At 40.4% G+C, this 13552-nt stretch overlaps 1 long non-coding RNA gene across 1 annotated transcript; it reads right to left on the bottom strand.

Annotated features, from left to right (window-relative positions):
• Positions 1-1769: 1769 nt before the first annotated feature.
• LOC133772036 (uncharacterized) lies at positions 1770-12412 on the bottom strand. Its single transcript, XR_009867675.1, has 3 exons — positions 12283-12412; positions 8366-8465; positions 1770-2011 (listed from the first exon to the last, which is right to left on the bottom strand). It is a non-coding gene; the product is annotated as an uncharacterized LOC133772036 (long non-coding RNA).
• Positions 12413-13552: the final 1140 nt, after the last annotated feature.

The raw sequence follows: 13552 nt of genomic DNA, 5'->3' as shown, positions 1-13552 counted from the left end.
ATGGGCACCGGTTCAAGGCTGGGCTGCTCCACTTCCCATCCAGCTCTCTGCTATGGCCTGGGAAAGCAGTGGATGACCCAAGTCCTTGGGCCACTGCACCCAGGAGGGAGACCCTGAAGAAGCTCCTGGCTTCAGTTCAGCACAGTTCCACCTGTTGCGGATAGTTGGGGAGTGAACCATCAGATGCCTCTCCTCTAACTCTGTCTTTCAAATAAATAAATCTTTTAAAAAATTCATCAATGAAGCCATCCAGTGTTGGGATTTTCTTTGTTGGGAGGATCTTTGTTACTGATTCAATTTTTGTCTTGGTTATGGTTCTGTTTAGGTCTCTTATGTCTTCATGGTTCAATTTAGGGAGGTTGTATTTGTCCAGAAATCTATCCATTGTTTCTAGGTTTCCCAATGTTGGCATATAGCTCTTTGTAGTAATTTCTGATGATGATTTTTATTTCTGTGGTGTCTGTTGTTACATTTCCTTCTTCGTCTCTAATTTTATTAATTTGGGTCTTTTCATTTTTTGGTTAGTAGGGCCAATGGTGTGCCTATTGTTTTATTCAAAGAACCATCTTGTTTTGCTGATCTATTTTTTGGTTTTGATTTTGTTTATTCTCTAATTTTAATTATTTCCTTTCTCCTACTAGCTTTGGGTTTGTTTTGTTGTTTTTCTGGGTCCTTGATGTATTGATAGCTCATTTAGTGCCTTTCCAATTTCTTGATGTAGACACTAATTGCTATAAATTTTCCTCTTAACACTGCTTTTGCTGTATCCCAAAGGTTTTGGTATATTGTATTGTCATCTTCATTTGTTTCCAGAAATTTTTTAATTTGTGTTTTTGGTCTTCCATGAGCCTCTGTTCATTTAGGAGCATGTTGTTCTGTCTCCATGTGTTTGCATATGCTGTAGAGATTGCTGAATTGTTAATTTCCAACTTCATTCCATTGTAGCCTGAGAAGGTGCATGGTATGATTTCTATTTTTTTTTTTTAATTTGCTGAGACTTGCTTTATGGCCTAGTATGAGGTAAATCCTAGAGAAAGTTCCATGTACTGGTGAGAAGAATGTATATTCTGCAGCTGTAGGATGGAATGTTCTATAGGTATTAGTTAAATCAATTTGGTATATAGTGTTGATTAACTCTGTTGTTTCCTTGCTGATTTTCTGTCTGGTTGATCTGCCCATTGGTGAAATTGGAGTACTGAATTCCCCTATTACTATTGTATTTGAGTCTGTGTCTCCCTTTGGATTCCTTAACATTTCTTTTAAATAGCCAAGTGTGTGCCACACACACACACAAATAAATATAATGTAAATATAAATATATATATAGTCATTTCTTCCTGCAAATTGATCTCTTGATCATTATGTAGTGTCCATGTCACTTTTTTTTTAACTTTTATTTAATGAATATAAATTTCCAGTGTACAGCTTATGGATTACAATGGCTTCCCCCCCATAACTTCCCTCCCACCCGCAACCCTCCCCTCTCCCGCTCCCTCTCCCCTTCCATTTGCATCAAGATTCATTTTCAATTCTCTTTATATACAGAAGATCAATTTAGTATAAAGATTTCAACAGTTTGCACCCACATAGAAACACAAAGTGAAACATACTGTTTGAGTACTAGTTATAGCATTAAATCACAATGTACAGCACATTAAGGACAGAGATCCCACATGAGGAGCAAGTGCACAGTGGCTCCTGTTGTTGACCCAACAAATTGACACTCTAGTTTATGGCACCAGTAACCACCCTAGGCTGTCGTCATGAGTTGCCAAGGCTATGGAAGCCTTCCAAGTTTGCCGACTCTGATCATGTTTAGACAAGGTCATACAAGACAGAGTGAGGATAGTAACCAATGATCCTAAGAGTGGCATTTACCAGGTTTGAACAATTATACAGCATTAAGTGGGGAAGAGGACCATCAGTACACACAGGTTGGGAGTAGAGCCATTGGTGGTAGAGTAGAGGTTATGATTACACAGGAATGAGGCCCAAGTACGTTAGACAGGGTCTAGAACAAAGGACAGAGTCATTATTAGAGGAGCTAAGAAAGGTGCTTTCTAAGCTACAATTAAGTTTTCTGATTGAGAGGCAAATAGAACCTGATAGAAGGGGCTTGACAATAATCTGTTGGGCTTTAGGCCCTGTAAGTTAAGAGGCCCAGACCTACCTATCTCTTCACATGGGGTATATCCTAAGGGAGGTGTGAACCTCCTAGGGGGAAGGCACTCTGTTGACTTTCATTACTTCACTGGCCTGGGAGGAGATGCCATGTCACTTTTAACTGTTATGTTAAAGTATTTTGTCTGGGGGCTGGTGCTGTGGCACAGTGGTTAAAGCCCTGACCTGAAGCACCGGCATCCCATTTGGGTGCCGGTTCTAGTCCCAGCTGCTCCTCTTCTGATGCAGCTCTCTGTTGTGGCCTGGGATAGCAGTAGAAGATGGCCCAAGTTCTTAGGCCCCTGCACCCAATTGGGAGACCTGGAAGAAGCTCATGGCACTGGCTTTGGATTGGTGCAGCTGCAGCCATTGCAGCCATCTGGGGAGTGAACTAGCAGCTGGAAGACCTCTCTTTCTCTGTCTCCATCTCTCTGTAACTCTATCTTTCAAATAAAATAAAATAAATATCTTTTTTAAAAAAGTATTTTGTCTGATATTAGGATGGCTGCACCAGCTCTTTTTTGGTTTCTGTTAGCATGGAATATCTTTTTCCATTCTTTTACCTTCAGTCTGGGAGTATCTTTCTGGGTGAGATGTGTTTCTTATAGGCAGCAAATAGATGGGTTTTCTTTTTTAATCTATTCAGCCAGTCTGTGTCTTTTAACTGGAGAGTCGAGACCATTTACATTCAAGGTGACCATTGATGCGCAATGACTTTGCCTTGCCATTTTCCCATGAATATTCCTATTTTTTTTTTTTTACTTTAGATTTCCTTTGTACTTTTACTGAGGAGTTTTGTGCCTTCAGATTCTTTGGCAGTGATGACCATGTTTCTGTGTTTAGCACATCCTTAAGCATCTTTTGTAAGGCTGGACAGGTGGACAAATTCTTTCAATTTCTATTTGTTATGGAAGGTCTATTTCACATCTTCATTCACTAATGAGAACTTTGCAGGGTACTGTATTCGGGGTTGAAATTTTTTTCTCTTAAGGCTTGGAGTGTTTCTTGCCATTCTCTCATATCCTTTAGGGTTTCTGATGAGAAGTCTGCTATGAGTCTGGAGATCCTCTGATGGTAATCTGGCATTTCTCTTGTGCACACTTTAGAATCTTTGTGCTCACTTTAGAATCTTTGTGCTCTATTGTGGAGTGTTTGACTACAGTGTGTCGTGGTGAAGATCCTTTCTGGACATGTCTATTGGGAGTTCTATGTGATTCCTATATTTGGATGCAAATTAGGAAGTTCTGTTATTATTTCACTAAATAGGCCATCTAATCTCTTCTCTTTCTCCATGCCTTAAAGAACTCCTAAGACCTGTTATGTTTGGTTGTTTGATGGTATCCTATAGATATCCAACAGTGTTTTTTAGTTTTCTGATTTCTTCTTGTTTTTGGTTTGACTATAAATTTCCCAGGGATTTGTATTCTAGCTCTGATATTGTTTCTTTTGCCTCACCTATTCTGTTGTTAAGACTTTCCACTGTGTTTTTTATTTGATTTTTTTATTTCTTCATTTCTAGTATTTCATTTTGATTTCTCTTTAAAATCCCAATTTCATGTGAAAATTTTTCATTTATTTCATACATAGTTTTCTTTAGTTTCTGAATTTGCTTCTGATTGCTTTTGAGTAATCTGATGATTAGTTTTTTGAATTCCGTGTCTGATATTTCCTCAATCTCTTCATTTTCATATTCTTTTTTTTGGACAGGCAGAGTTAGTGAGAGAGAGAGACAGAGAGGTCTTCCTTCTGTTGGTTCACCCCCAAAATGGCCGCTACGGCTGGAGCGCTGTGCCAATCCGAAGCCAGGATCCAGGTGCTTCCTCCTGGTATCCCTTGCGGGTGCAGGGCCCAAGGACTTGGGCCATCCTCCACTGCCTCTCTGGGCCGTAGCAGAGAGCTGGACTGGAAGCGGAGCAACCGGGACAGAACCAGTGCCCCCAACCGGGACTAGAACCCAGAGTACCAGTGCCGCAGGTGGAGGATTAGCCCAGTGAGCCCTTCTTTTTCATATTCTAATGTTGAAATATTGTAGTGTTCCTTTGGGGGGCTCATAGTATCTTCATTATACTTGATTTTTGCATTTGTTTCTCGGCATTTGTAGATTTCTTTTCTCTCTGTATCTGTGGTTTAAGGGCATATTGCAGGCTCCCTTATGCAACTTTTTCCCCTTCCTCTTGTTGCTGGGCTGCAAATGTGGTGCATCTGACTCTGGTGCTAGGGCGGCTGCACCCTGTCTGTGTCGAACAATGGTGTCAGCTCTCCCCCTGCTGGCCACAGGTCTCCACTGCAGCAGAAATGAGGCAAGGGGTGGACAGATGTAAGCCTGCCTTTTTTCCCCACCTCTGTTTTTTTGTTTTTTTTTTTTTTTTAATATTTATTCATTTATTTGACAGAGTTACAGAGAGACAGAGGCAGAGAGAGAAAGGGAGACAGAGAATCTTCCATCTGCTCGTTCACTCCCCAGATTGCTACAATGGCTGTAGGTAGGCTGATCCAAAGCCTGGAGCTTCTTCTGGGTCTCCCACATGGGTGCAGGAGCCCAAGCAGTTGGGCCATATTCTACTGATTTTACAGACTGTAGCAGAGAGCTGTGTCTTAAGTGGAGCAGCCAGGACTAAAGCAGGCACCCATATGGGATGCTGGCACTGCAGGCAGTGGCTTTACCCGCTACACCACAGTGCCATCCACTCCCCCTCTGGTTTTTTTTTTTTTTTTTTTAATCTCACCCATGGGAGATCTGTGTGGAGTTCCAATAGCAGTTTACTAAGCTTTTCCTCCCGATGTGTCAGGAGTGCCTTGGGTACTTGGAGTCCCCTCTCACCTGGATTGCTGGGTTGGGTGGCATCTTCCCCATATCCAAAGGGGCAGATCTTCTGTTTTGTTTTTTTCTCTCTCAGCATGGGTCTGGACCACCTTCACTACTCTGGGCTGCTGTCTGCAGGTTTATCCTGAGAATGGACTCTCATTTTTTTAATATTCATTTCATCCTGCATAAGACAGACCATCCTGTCGCTATTCCATCATCTTGGAATCCCACCTTTATTGCTTTTCTAGTTATAATTTAATTTCTTTCTACTCTGATTTGTATTACTTTTTATCTAATTTTGGTTTTGACTCATTCCTATTTTTCTAAGCCTTTGAGATGCATCATTAAGTTGATCTTTTTGTATTTTTTACTATAAGAACTTATTGATAGAAACTTTGCACTTAATGTTGCTTTTGCTATCTCCTGCAGGTTTTGGTTTGTTGTATTTTCATTTGTTTCAAGAAAGTTTATTTCCTTTATGATTTCTTCAATTGATGCATTAGTCATTCAGGAACATGTTCCATGTATTTGTAAATTTTCTATTGTTTTCTAGTTTTATACCTTTTTTGAGAAGATAAATGTTATGATTTCTATTTAATTTACTGAGACTTGATTTGTGGCCTAATATATGACATATCATAGAAAGTGTTCAATATATTTATGAGATAAGAATGTATATCAGAATGTGTTACCTGTTGGGTGAAATGTTCTGTAAATGTAATAGGTCCATTGGTTTTATATATTAGTTCAAATCTGATACATCTTGGATGATTTTCTGGCTGGAATATCTGTCAGTTAATGACTTGGGTGTTGATGTTCCTCACTATCATTGTATTAGAGTATTACTGTATTAGAGTTTATCTCTCTCTGAAGGTCTAATAATATACTCTATATATCTGGGTTATATATAATTGTTATATCTTCTGGAATTTTTGGATCAAGGTTTAATATCCTTCTTTGTTTCTTTTTACAATATTTGACTTAAAGTATATTTTACCTGAAGGATGGCCCAAGTGCTTGGGCCCTGCACCCGCAGGAGACCAGGAAGAAGCACCTGGCTCCTGGCTTTGGATTGGCACAGCGCTCCAGCTGTAGCAGCCATTTGGGGGGTGAAACAACGGAAGGAAGACCTTTCTCTCTCTCTCTCTCTCTCTCACTGTCTAATTCTGCCTGTCAAAAAAAAAAGTATATTTCACCTGTAAGAATTTCACTACTCCTGCTCGTTTTTATTTCTCTTTACATGGTATATCTTTTTCTAACCCTTCACTTTCAGCCTACGGCTATTTTCCTGTGAAGTGAATTTCCTGTATGCAGCAGACAGTTGGGTTTTGGTCTTTATCCATTCAGCCAATGTATATCTTTTTACTTGTTAACTTAATACACTTAGGCTCAAGGTAAATATTGATAAGACTAATTTATAATTTTGTTGATTGGTTATACATTGTGACTGCTCAGTGAATTTTTTACAGTCATGCATTTTCATGATAATTGCTTCTAACATAGAATTTCTTGTAAGGTTGCTCTGATGGAAAAGAATTCTCTCTAGTTTTGCTTGTCTAGGAAAAATTTCACTTCTAAAGGGTAGCTTTTGTTGATATATAACATTCTTGATTGGGATTATTTTTCTTTCAAGACTTTGAATATATCATCCCAGTCTTGCCTATAGGGTTTCTGCTGAGAAGTCTGCTATTAGTCTAAATTGGTTTTACTTTATGTGTAAGTTGATGATTTTGTCTCATAAGATTATCTCCCTGTTCTTAACTTTTGATAAATTGACTATAATATGCTTTTAGAGATCTTTTTTGGTTGAGTCTGGTTGGGATCCTTTGAGCTTCCTGTATCTGGATATCCACATCACTTTCAAGATTTGGGAAGTTTTCAGGTTCTGTTTCCTTCTGTATGTACTTAATGGCTTTTTTCTTTTCTAGTTTAGGTGTTCTTAAGATATGAATATTTGTTTATTTAATTGTATCCCATAGGTCTCATAACTTTCCCCTAATTTTTACTACTTTTCTCTCTTTTGCTTGACTGGATTATTTGAAAAGTCTTGTCCTCCAGCTCAGAAGATCTTTTCTCTGGTTTGTTTATTGTTGAATCTCTCAATTGTATTTTTTGTTTCATTGATTAAAGTTTTCAGCTCTAAAATTTCTGTTTGGCTCTTTTTGATGAAATATATCTCTTCAGAAAAACAATACATAATATGAATGAGAAATTCAATAATTTCTTTAAACTGTATTTTCTTGCATCTCTTTGAGTTTCCTTAGGGTCATTGTTTGAATTCTTTTTCAGGCATTTTCATTGATTTGCTTGAAATCAGGTTATATTTCTGGAGAGCTGTTCTATCTTTTTGCAGATGTCATCCTTTGTTGAGTTATGCTTCCTGTGTCCCTATGTTGATACCTGCACCTCTGGTCTAACTGTTCCTTCTTTATGGAATGTATTTAGTTGGAAAATAGTTTTTTTTAGGTGAAATGTGGGATATATCTTGGGTTGTTAGTTTGGCTTTCTAGGTGATACAGTAAGTATAACATATGAGTGGTTTCTTTAGCTTAATTCACTGTCAGCATTGTCCATCAGTGCTATGCTTATCTAGTCTGCAGCAGTTTGTAGAGATAGAAATACGAATTTTTTTTTTTGACAGGCAGAGTGGACAGAGAGAGAGAGAGAGAAAGGTCTTCCTTTTGCCATTGGTTCACCCTCCAATGGCCGCCACGGTAGGCGCGCTGCGGCCGGCGCACCGCGCTGATCCGATGGCAGGAGCCAGGTGCTTCTCCTGGTCTCCCATGGGGTGCAGGGCCCAAGGACTTGGGCCATCCTCCACTGCACTCCCTAGCCACAGCAGAGAGCTGGCCTGGAAGAGGGGCAACCGGGACAGGATCAGTGCCCCGACCTGGACTAGAACCCGGTGTGCCGGCACCGCAAGGCAGAGGATTAGCCTAGTGAGCCGCGGCGCCGGCGAAATACGAATTTGAAGTGTATGTTGGCTTCCTAGGGTGTGTATCTTCAGTACCTAGAGAGTTGGGTGACAATCACACTAGGGTTAGTGATGGCTGGGGCTTCATTCTCAGTGCTGAGGGAAATATGGGGGTTGCTTGTTATCCTACCAGGCAAGACTGTATCATATTTGGTCTTGTGGCACCACTAGATGTGGTACTGGGATATGTAATATGGTTGGGACCTCCTCAGATCTAGGTAAATGTGACTGGTCACCAAAGTACCTAGTGCCACCACTGAAGGATGAGAAGGGGAAACTTCCCCATTCCTCCAGTATGACTACAATATATATATAAATATTGAGGATTTTGCACTGGCAAGTGTTGATCTGAAGTGGTGTAATGCAGGTAGTTTCCACCCTAGGACTCATGGGGTAGAGTCTGGTGACTTGAATGTAATACTTACAGCTATAGTCCTGGAGCTGCAGAATGCAGTGCAGTTGTTACTCAGATCACATAGGATGCGAGTCAGCTGTGTTGAGGGTTGTGGACTGGCAACCACCAATCTGAAACAGAGATCAAGTTCTCCAGATACACAGGTGAGTATAACTTACTCCAGGGGCTTTTGCACCAACAGTAACAATCCCAGATCTGCAGGGCACAGAGGGAACTGCTCCCAGTTCCCACAGGACATACAAGGGTAATGCTGAGGACAGTGTGCTGGTTTCTCAGCACCATGTACTAGGAGATACAGAAGGGCCTTCCTGAGATCTGGTACATTTAGATTTTTGATGGTACTGAGCCCCAAGAAACAGAGGGCAATTCCCTGGATGACACAGATTATGTGAGAATTAGAGCTTGTGCCCAGAATTCCCACAGCTGCAGGGTACAGGGCACATTCTTTCTTCTAAGGAAAGTGCCATGTCTCAAGAGAGAAGGCCAAATTCATAAACTCGGAGATGAAAAAGGAGATGTTACAATGGATATCACAGAAATAAAAAGAATCATCAGGAATTACAAAAAAAAAAATTTAAAAAAAGCTATATGCCAACAAATGGGAAAATCTAGAGGAAACAGATTTCTGGACACACACAATTTACCAAAATTGAGTTAAGATACAGAAAACCTAAATGGACCAATAACCAAAATAAAGATTGAATCTGTAATAAAGACCGCACCAACAAAGGCCAGGACCAGATGGCATCACTGCTGAATTCTACCAGACACTTAAAGAACGAATTCTAATTCTTCTCAAGCTAGTCGAAACAATTGAAAGGGAGGGAATCCTCCCAAACTCCTTCTATGAAGCCAGCATCACCTTAATTCCAAAATTAGAAAAAAATACAACAAAGAAATAGAACTATAGACCAATATCCCTGATAAGCATAGATTCAAAAATCCTCCAGAAAATACTAGCTAATCAAACCCAACAACACATCAAAAAGATGATTCACGAAGACCAAGTGGGATTTATCCCTGGCATGCAGAGATGGCTCAACACATGTAAATCAATAAGTGTGATACATCACATTAGCATAATGAAGAATAAAAATCATAGAATGATCTCAATAGATACAGAGAAAGCATTTGATAAAATACAGCATCCTTTCAACGTAAGAAAAAAAAAAAACCTTAAGCAAATTGAATACAAAAGGAACACACCTTGACATAATCAAGGAAATATATGACAAACTCAGAGCCAGCATCATACTGAATGGGGAGAAGCTGGAAGCCTTTCCACCAAGACTGAGGACTAAACAAGGATGCCCCTCTCATCATTCATATTCAATATAATTCTGGAAGTTTTAATCAGAGCCATTAGATAAGAAAAAGAAATCAAACGGATAGAAATGGGAAAGGAGAAAGCCAAGTTATCCCTATTTGCAAATGACATGATCCTATACTGATAGGAAGCAAAGACTCCACTAAGAGATTATTAGGACTCATAAGAGAGTTTAGCAAAGTTGCGAGGTATAAAATCAACACACAAAAATCAATAGCCATTGTATATACAGACAATGCCATGGCTGAGAAAGAATTTGTAAGATCAATCCCATTCATAATAGCTACAAAAAAAATGTAAATACCTTGGGATAAATTTAACCATGGATGAGAGATCTATACACTGAAAATTACCAAAATATTAAGGAAAGAAATACAAGAAGACAGAAAAATGGAAAAATCTTCCATGTTCATGGATCAGAAGAATTAATATCATCAAAATGCCCATACTACCCAAAGCAATGTGCAGATTTAATGTGATCCCAATGAAAATACCAAAGATGGCATCAGATCTAGAAAATATGGCCCTAAATGTCACATAAAATCAAATGAGACCCTGAAGAGCCAAAGTAATCCTAAACAATAAAAATAAAGCCGGAGGCATGACAACACCAGATTTCAAATCATATTATAGGGCAGTTATAATCCAAACAGCCTGGTACTGTCACAAGAATAGATCTTTATTTTGGCTATTGGTCCATTTAGGTTTTCTGTATCTTAACTCAATTTTGGTAAATTGCATGTGTCCAGAAATCTCTGTTTCTTCTAGATTTTCCCATTTGTTGGCATATAGCTTTTTTTTTTTGTAATTCCTGATGATTCTTTTATTTCTGTGATATCCATTGTAACATTCCATTTTCATCTCTGATTTTATGATTTTGATTAGAGACAGCAGAAATTAATGCATGCATCTACAACCAAATAATCTTTGACAAAGGAGCTAAAATCACTCCCTGGAGGAAGGACAGTCTAATAAATGGTGTTGGGAAAATTGGATCTCTGCGTGCAGAAGTATGACACAAGACCCCTACCTTACAATACTATACAAAAATCACCCCACAGTGAATCATGGATCTAAACCTAAGACCTGAAACCATCACATTACTGGAGGAAACCACAGGGGAAACACGGCAAGATATTGGCATAGGCCAGGAATTCTTCCCAGAACCACAGGCCATAAAGGCAAAAATAGACAAATGGGATTATATCAAGTTGAGAAGCTTCTGTACAGCAAAGGAAACACTCAACTAAGGACGCAACCAACAGAACAGAAGAAGACATTTGCAAATTATATATCTGATGAAGGATTAATATCCAGAATATATAAGGAGCTTAAGAAACTCAACAACAACAAAACAAGCAATCCAATTAAGAAATGAACTAAGGATATGAAGGGTGAAATACAAATGGCCAACAGGCACATGAAAAATGCTCAGGATCACTAGCCGTCTGGGAAATTCAAATACAACACAATGAAGGTTCACCTCAGCCCAAATGGCTATCATCCAAAAATCAAATACAACCAATGCTGGCAAAGATGTGGAGAAAAAGGTACCCTAATCCACTGTGGTTGGGAATACAAACTAGTATGGAAGATGTTTGGATTTCCTAGGAAATCTAAAAATAGATCTACCACCTGACCCAGCAACCGCACTCCTAGGAATTTATCCAAAGTAAATGAAATCAGCATATGAAATAGTTATCTGTACCCCTCAACTCACAATAGCTATGATACATAATCAACCCAGATGTCCAACTCATGACTGCATAAAGAAATTGTGGTATATATACACTATGGGATACTACCCAACCATGAAAAAGAATAACATCCTGTCTCTTGCAATAAAATGGTTGCAATTAGAGACCATTATGTTTAGTGAAATAAGCCAGTCCTCAAAAGATTAATGTCATATGTTTTCTCTGATTTGTGGTAACTAATATACAGAGTACCAAAAAATATAATGTATATGAGCAAAACTAACATTTTGTGATTTGATTATTATTTATAACTCTTATCTATACTGTGGAGGAACAGTGGCTTTTCTACTTGTTGAATTCTTCATTTAGTGGAGGGTTAACATTGAAATTATAAAGTAAACTGAAAGTATGTCATTGAAAAAAATTAAAATAAAAAAGGGGGCCGGTGCTGTGGCTTAGCAGGTAAAGCCTCTACCTGCAGTGCCAACATCCCACATGAGCAGTGGTTCAGAGTCCCACCTGCTCCAGTTCTGACCCAGCTCTCTGCTATGGCCTGGGAAAGCAGTAGAAGATGGCCCAATTCCCTAGGCCGCTGCACCTATGTGGGAGACCTGAAAGAAGCTCCAGGTTCCTGGCTTCGGATCAGCCCAGCTCCAGCCGTTGCAACCATTTGAGGATTGAATCAGCAGATGGACAGCCTCTATCTGTGTGTCTCTCTGTCTCCCTCTCTCTCTGTCTCTCTCTCTCTCTCTGCCTCTGTAACTGTGCCTTTCAAATAAATAAATAAATTTTAAAAAAGAAAGAAAAGAAAGGAAAGAGAAGAGGGAAGGAGGGAGGGCGGGCAGGGTTGGAAGTATCATTATGTTCTTAAAACTGCATATATGAAAAAGATGAAATTTGTACCCTTTATATAAATAATTTAAAAAGTGGGAAAGGGCCGGTGCTGTGGCGTAGCAGGTTAAGCCACTGTCTGTAGTGCTGGCATCACATGTGGGCACTGGTTTGAGTTCTGGCTGCTCCACTTTCAATCCAGCTCCCTGTTAATGCACCTGGAAAAACAATAGAAGATAGCACAAGTCTTTGGGCCCTTGTACTCACACGGGAGACCCTGAAGAAGCTCCTGGCTCCTGGTTTCAGTCTGGCCTATCCCTGTCCAGTGAACCGGCTGATGGAAGAGCTCTCTCTATCTCTATCTCTCTGTCTCTCCCTCTTCTCTCTCTCTCTCTCTGTAACTCTTTTTTTTTTTTTTTTTTTGACAGGCAGAGTTAGTGAGAGAGAGAGAGACAGAAAGGTCTTCCTTCCGTTGGTTCACTCCCCAAATTGCCGCTGCAGGAAAAACCGGGACAGAACCGGTGCCCCAACCGGGACTGGAACCCAGGGTACTGGCGCCACAGGTGGAGGATTAGCCTAGTGAGCTGTGGCGCCAGCCCTCTCTGTAACTCTTTGAAATAAACCTTTAAAAAAAAAAAAAGTCTGGGGGGAGGGAGGAGAAGACCCAGAATAACCAAAGCAATCCTGAAAAATAAAAAATAGAGCTGGGGGCTGGCACCATGGCTCACTTGGTTAATCCTCCGCCTGTGGCAACGGTATCCCATATGGGCACCGCTTCTAGTCCTGGTTGCTCCTATTCCAGTCCAGCTCTCTGCTATGGCCCGGGAAGGCAGGGGAGGATGGCCCAAGTGCTTGGGCCCCTGCACCCACGTGGGAGAACAGGAAGGGGCACCTGGCTCTTGGCTTTGGATTGGCATAGCTCCAGCCATTGTGGCCATTTGGGGGGTGAACCATCGGATGGAAGAACTTTTTCTCTGACTCTCTCTCTCTCTCTCACTGTCTGTAACTCTACCTGTCAAATAAATTTTAAAAAAATCTTTAAAAAAAATATAGCTGGGTTGGCACTGTGGTACAGTGGGTTAAAGCCTCTGCCTGCAGCACTGGCATCTGCTATGGGCACTGGTTGGAGTCCCAGCTGCTCCACTTCCGACCCAGCTCTCTGCTATGGCCTGGGAAAGCAGTAGAAGATGACCCAGGTCCTTGGGCCCCTGCACCCACATAGGAGACGCAGAAGAAGCTCCTGGCTCCTAGCTTGGGATCAGCTCAGTTCTGGCTGTTGCAGTCATTTGGGGAGTGAACCAGTGGAATGGAAGCCCTCTCTCTTAGGCTCTACCTTTCTCTG

This window comes from Lepus europaeus, chromosome 12 (genome assembly GCF_033115175.1).
Source record: "Lepus europaeus isolate LE1 chromosome 12, mLepTim1.pri, whole genome shotgun sequence".
Classification (NCBI taxonomy): Eukaryota; Metazoa; Chordata; class Mammalia; order Lagomorpha; family Leporidae; genus Lepus; species Lepus europaeus.
Note: the sequence above shows the minus strand (reverse complement) of the source record. Positions and strands in the feature narration are given on the sequence as shown.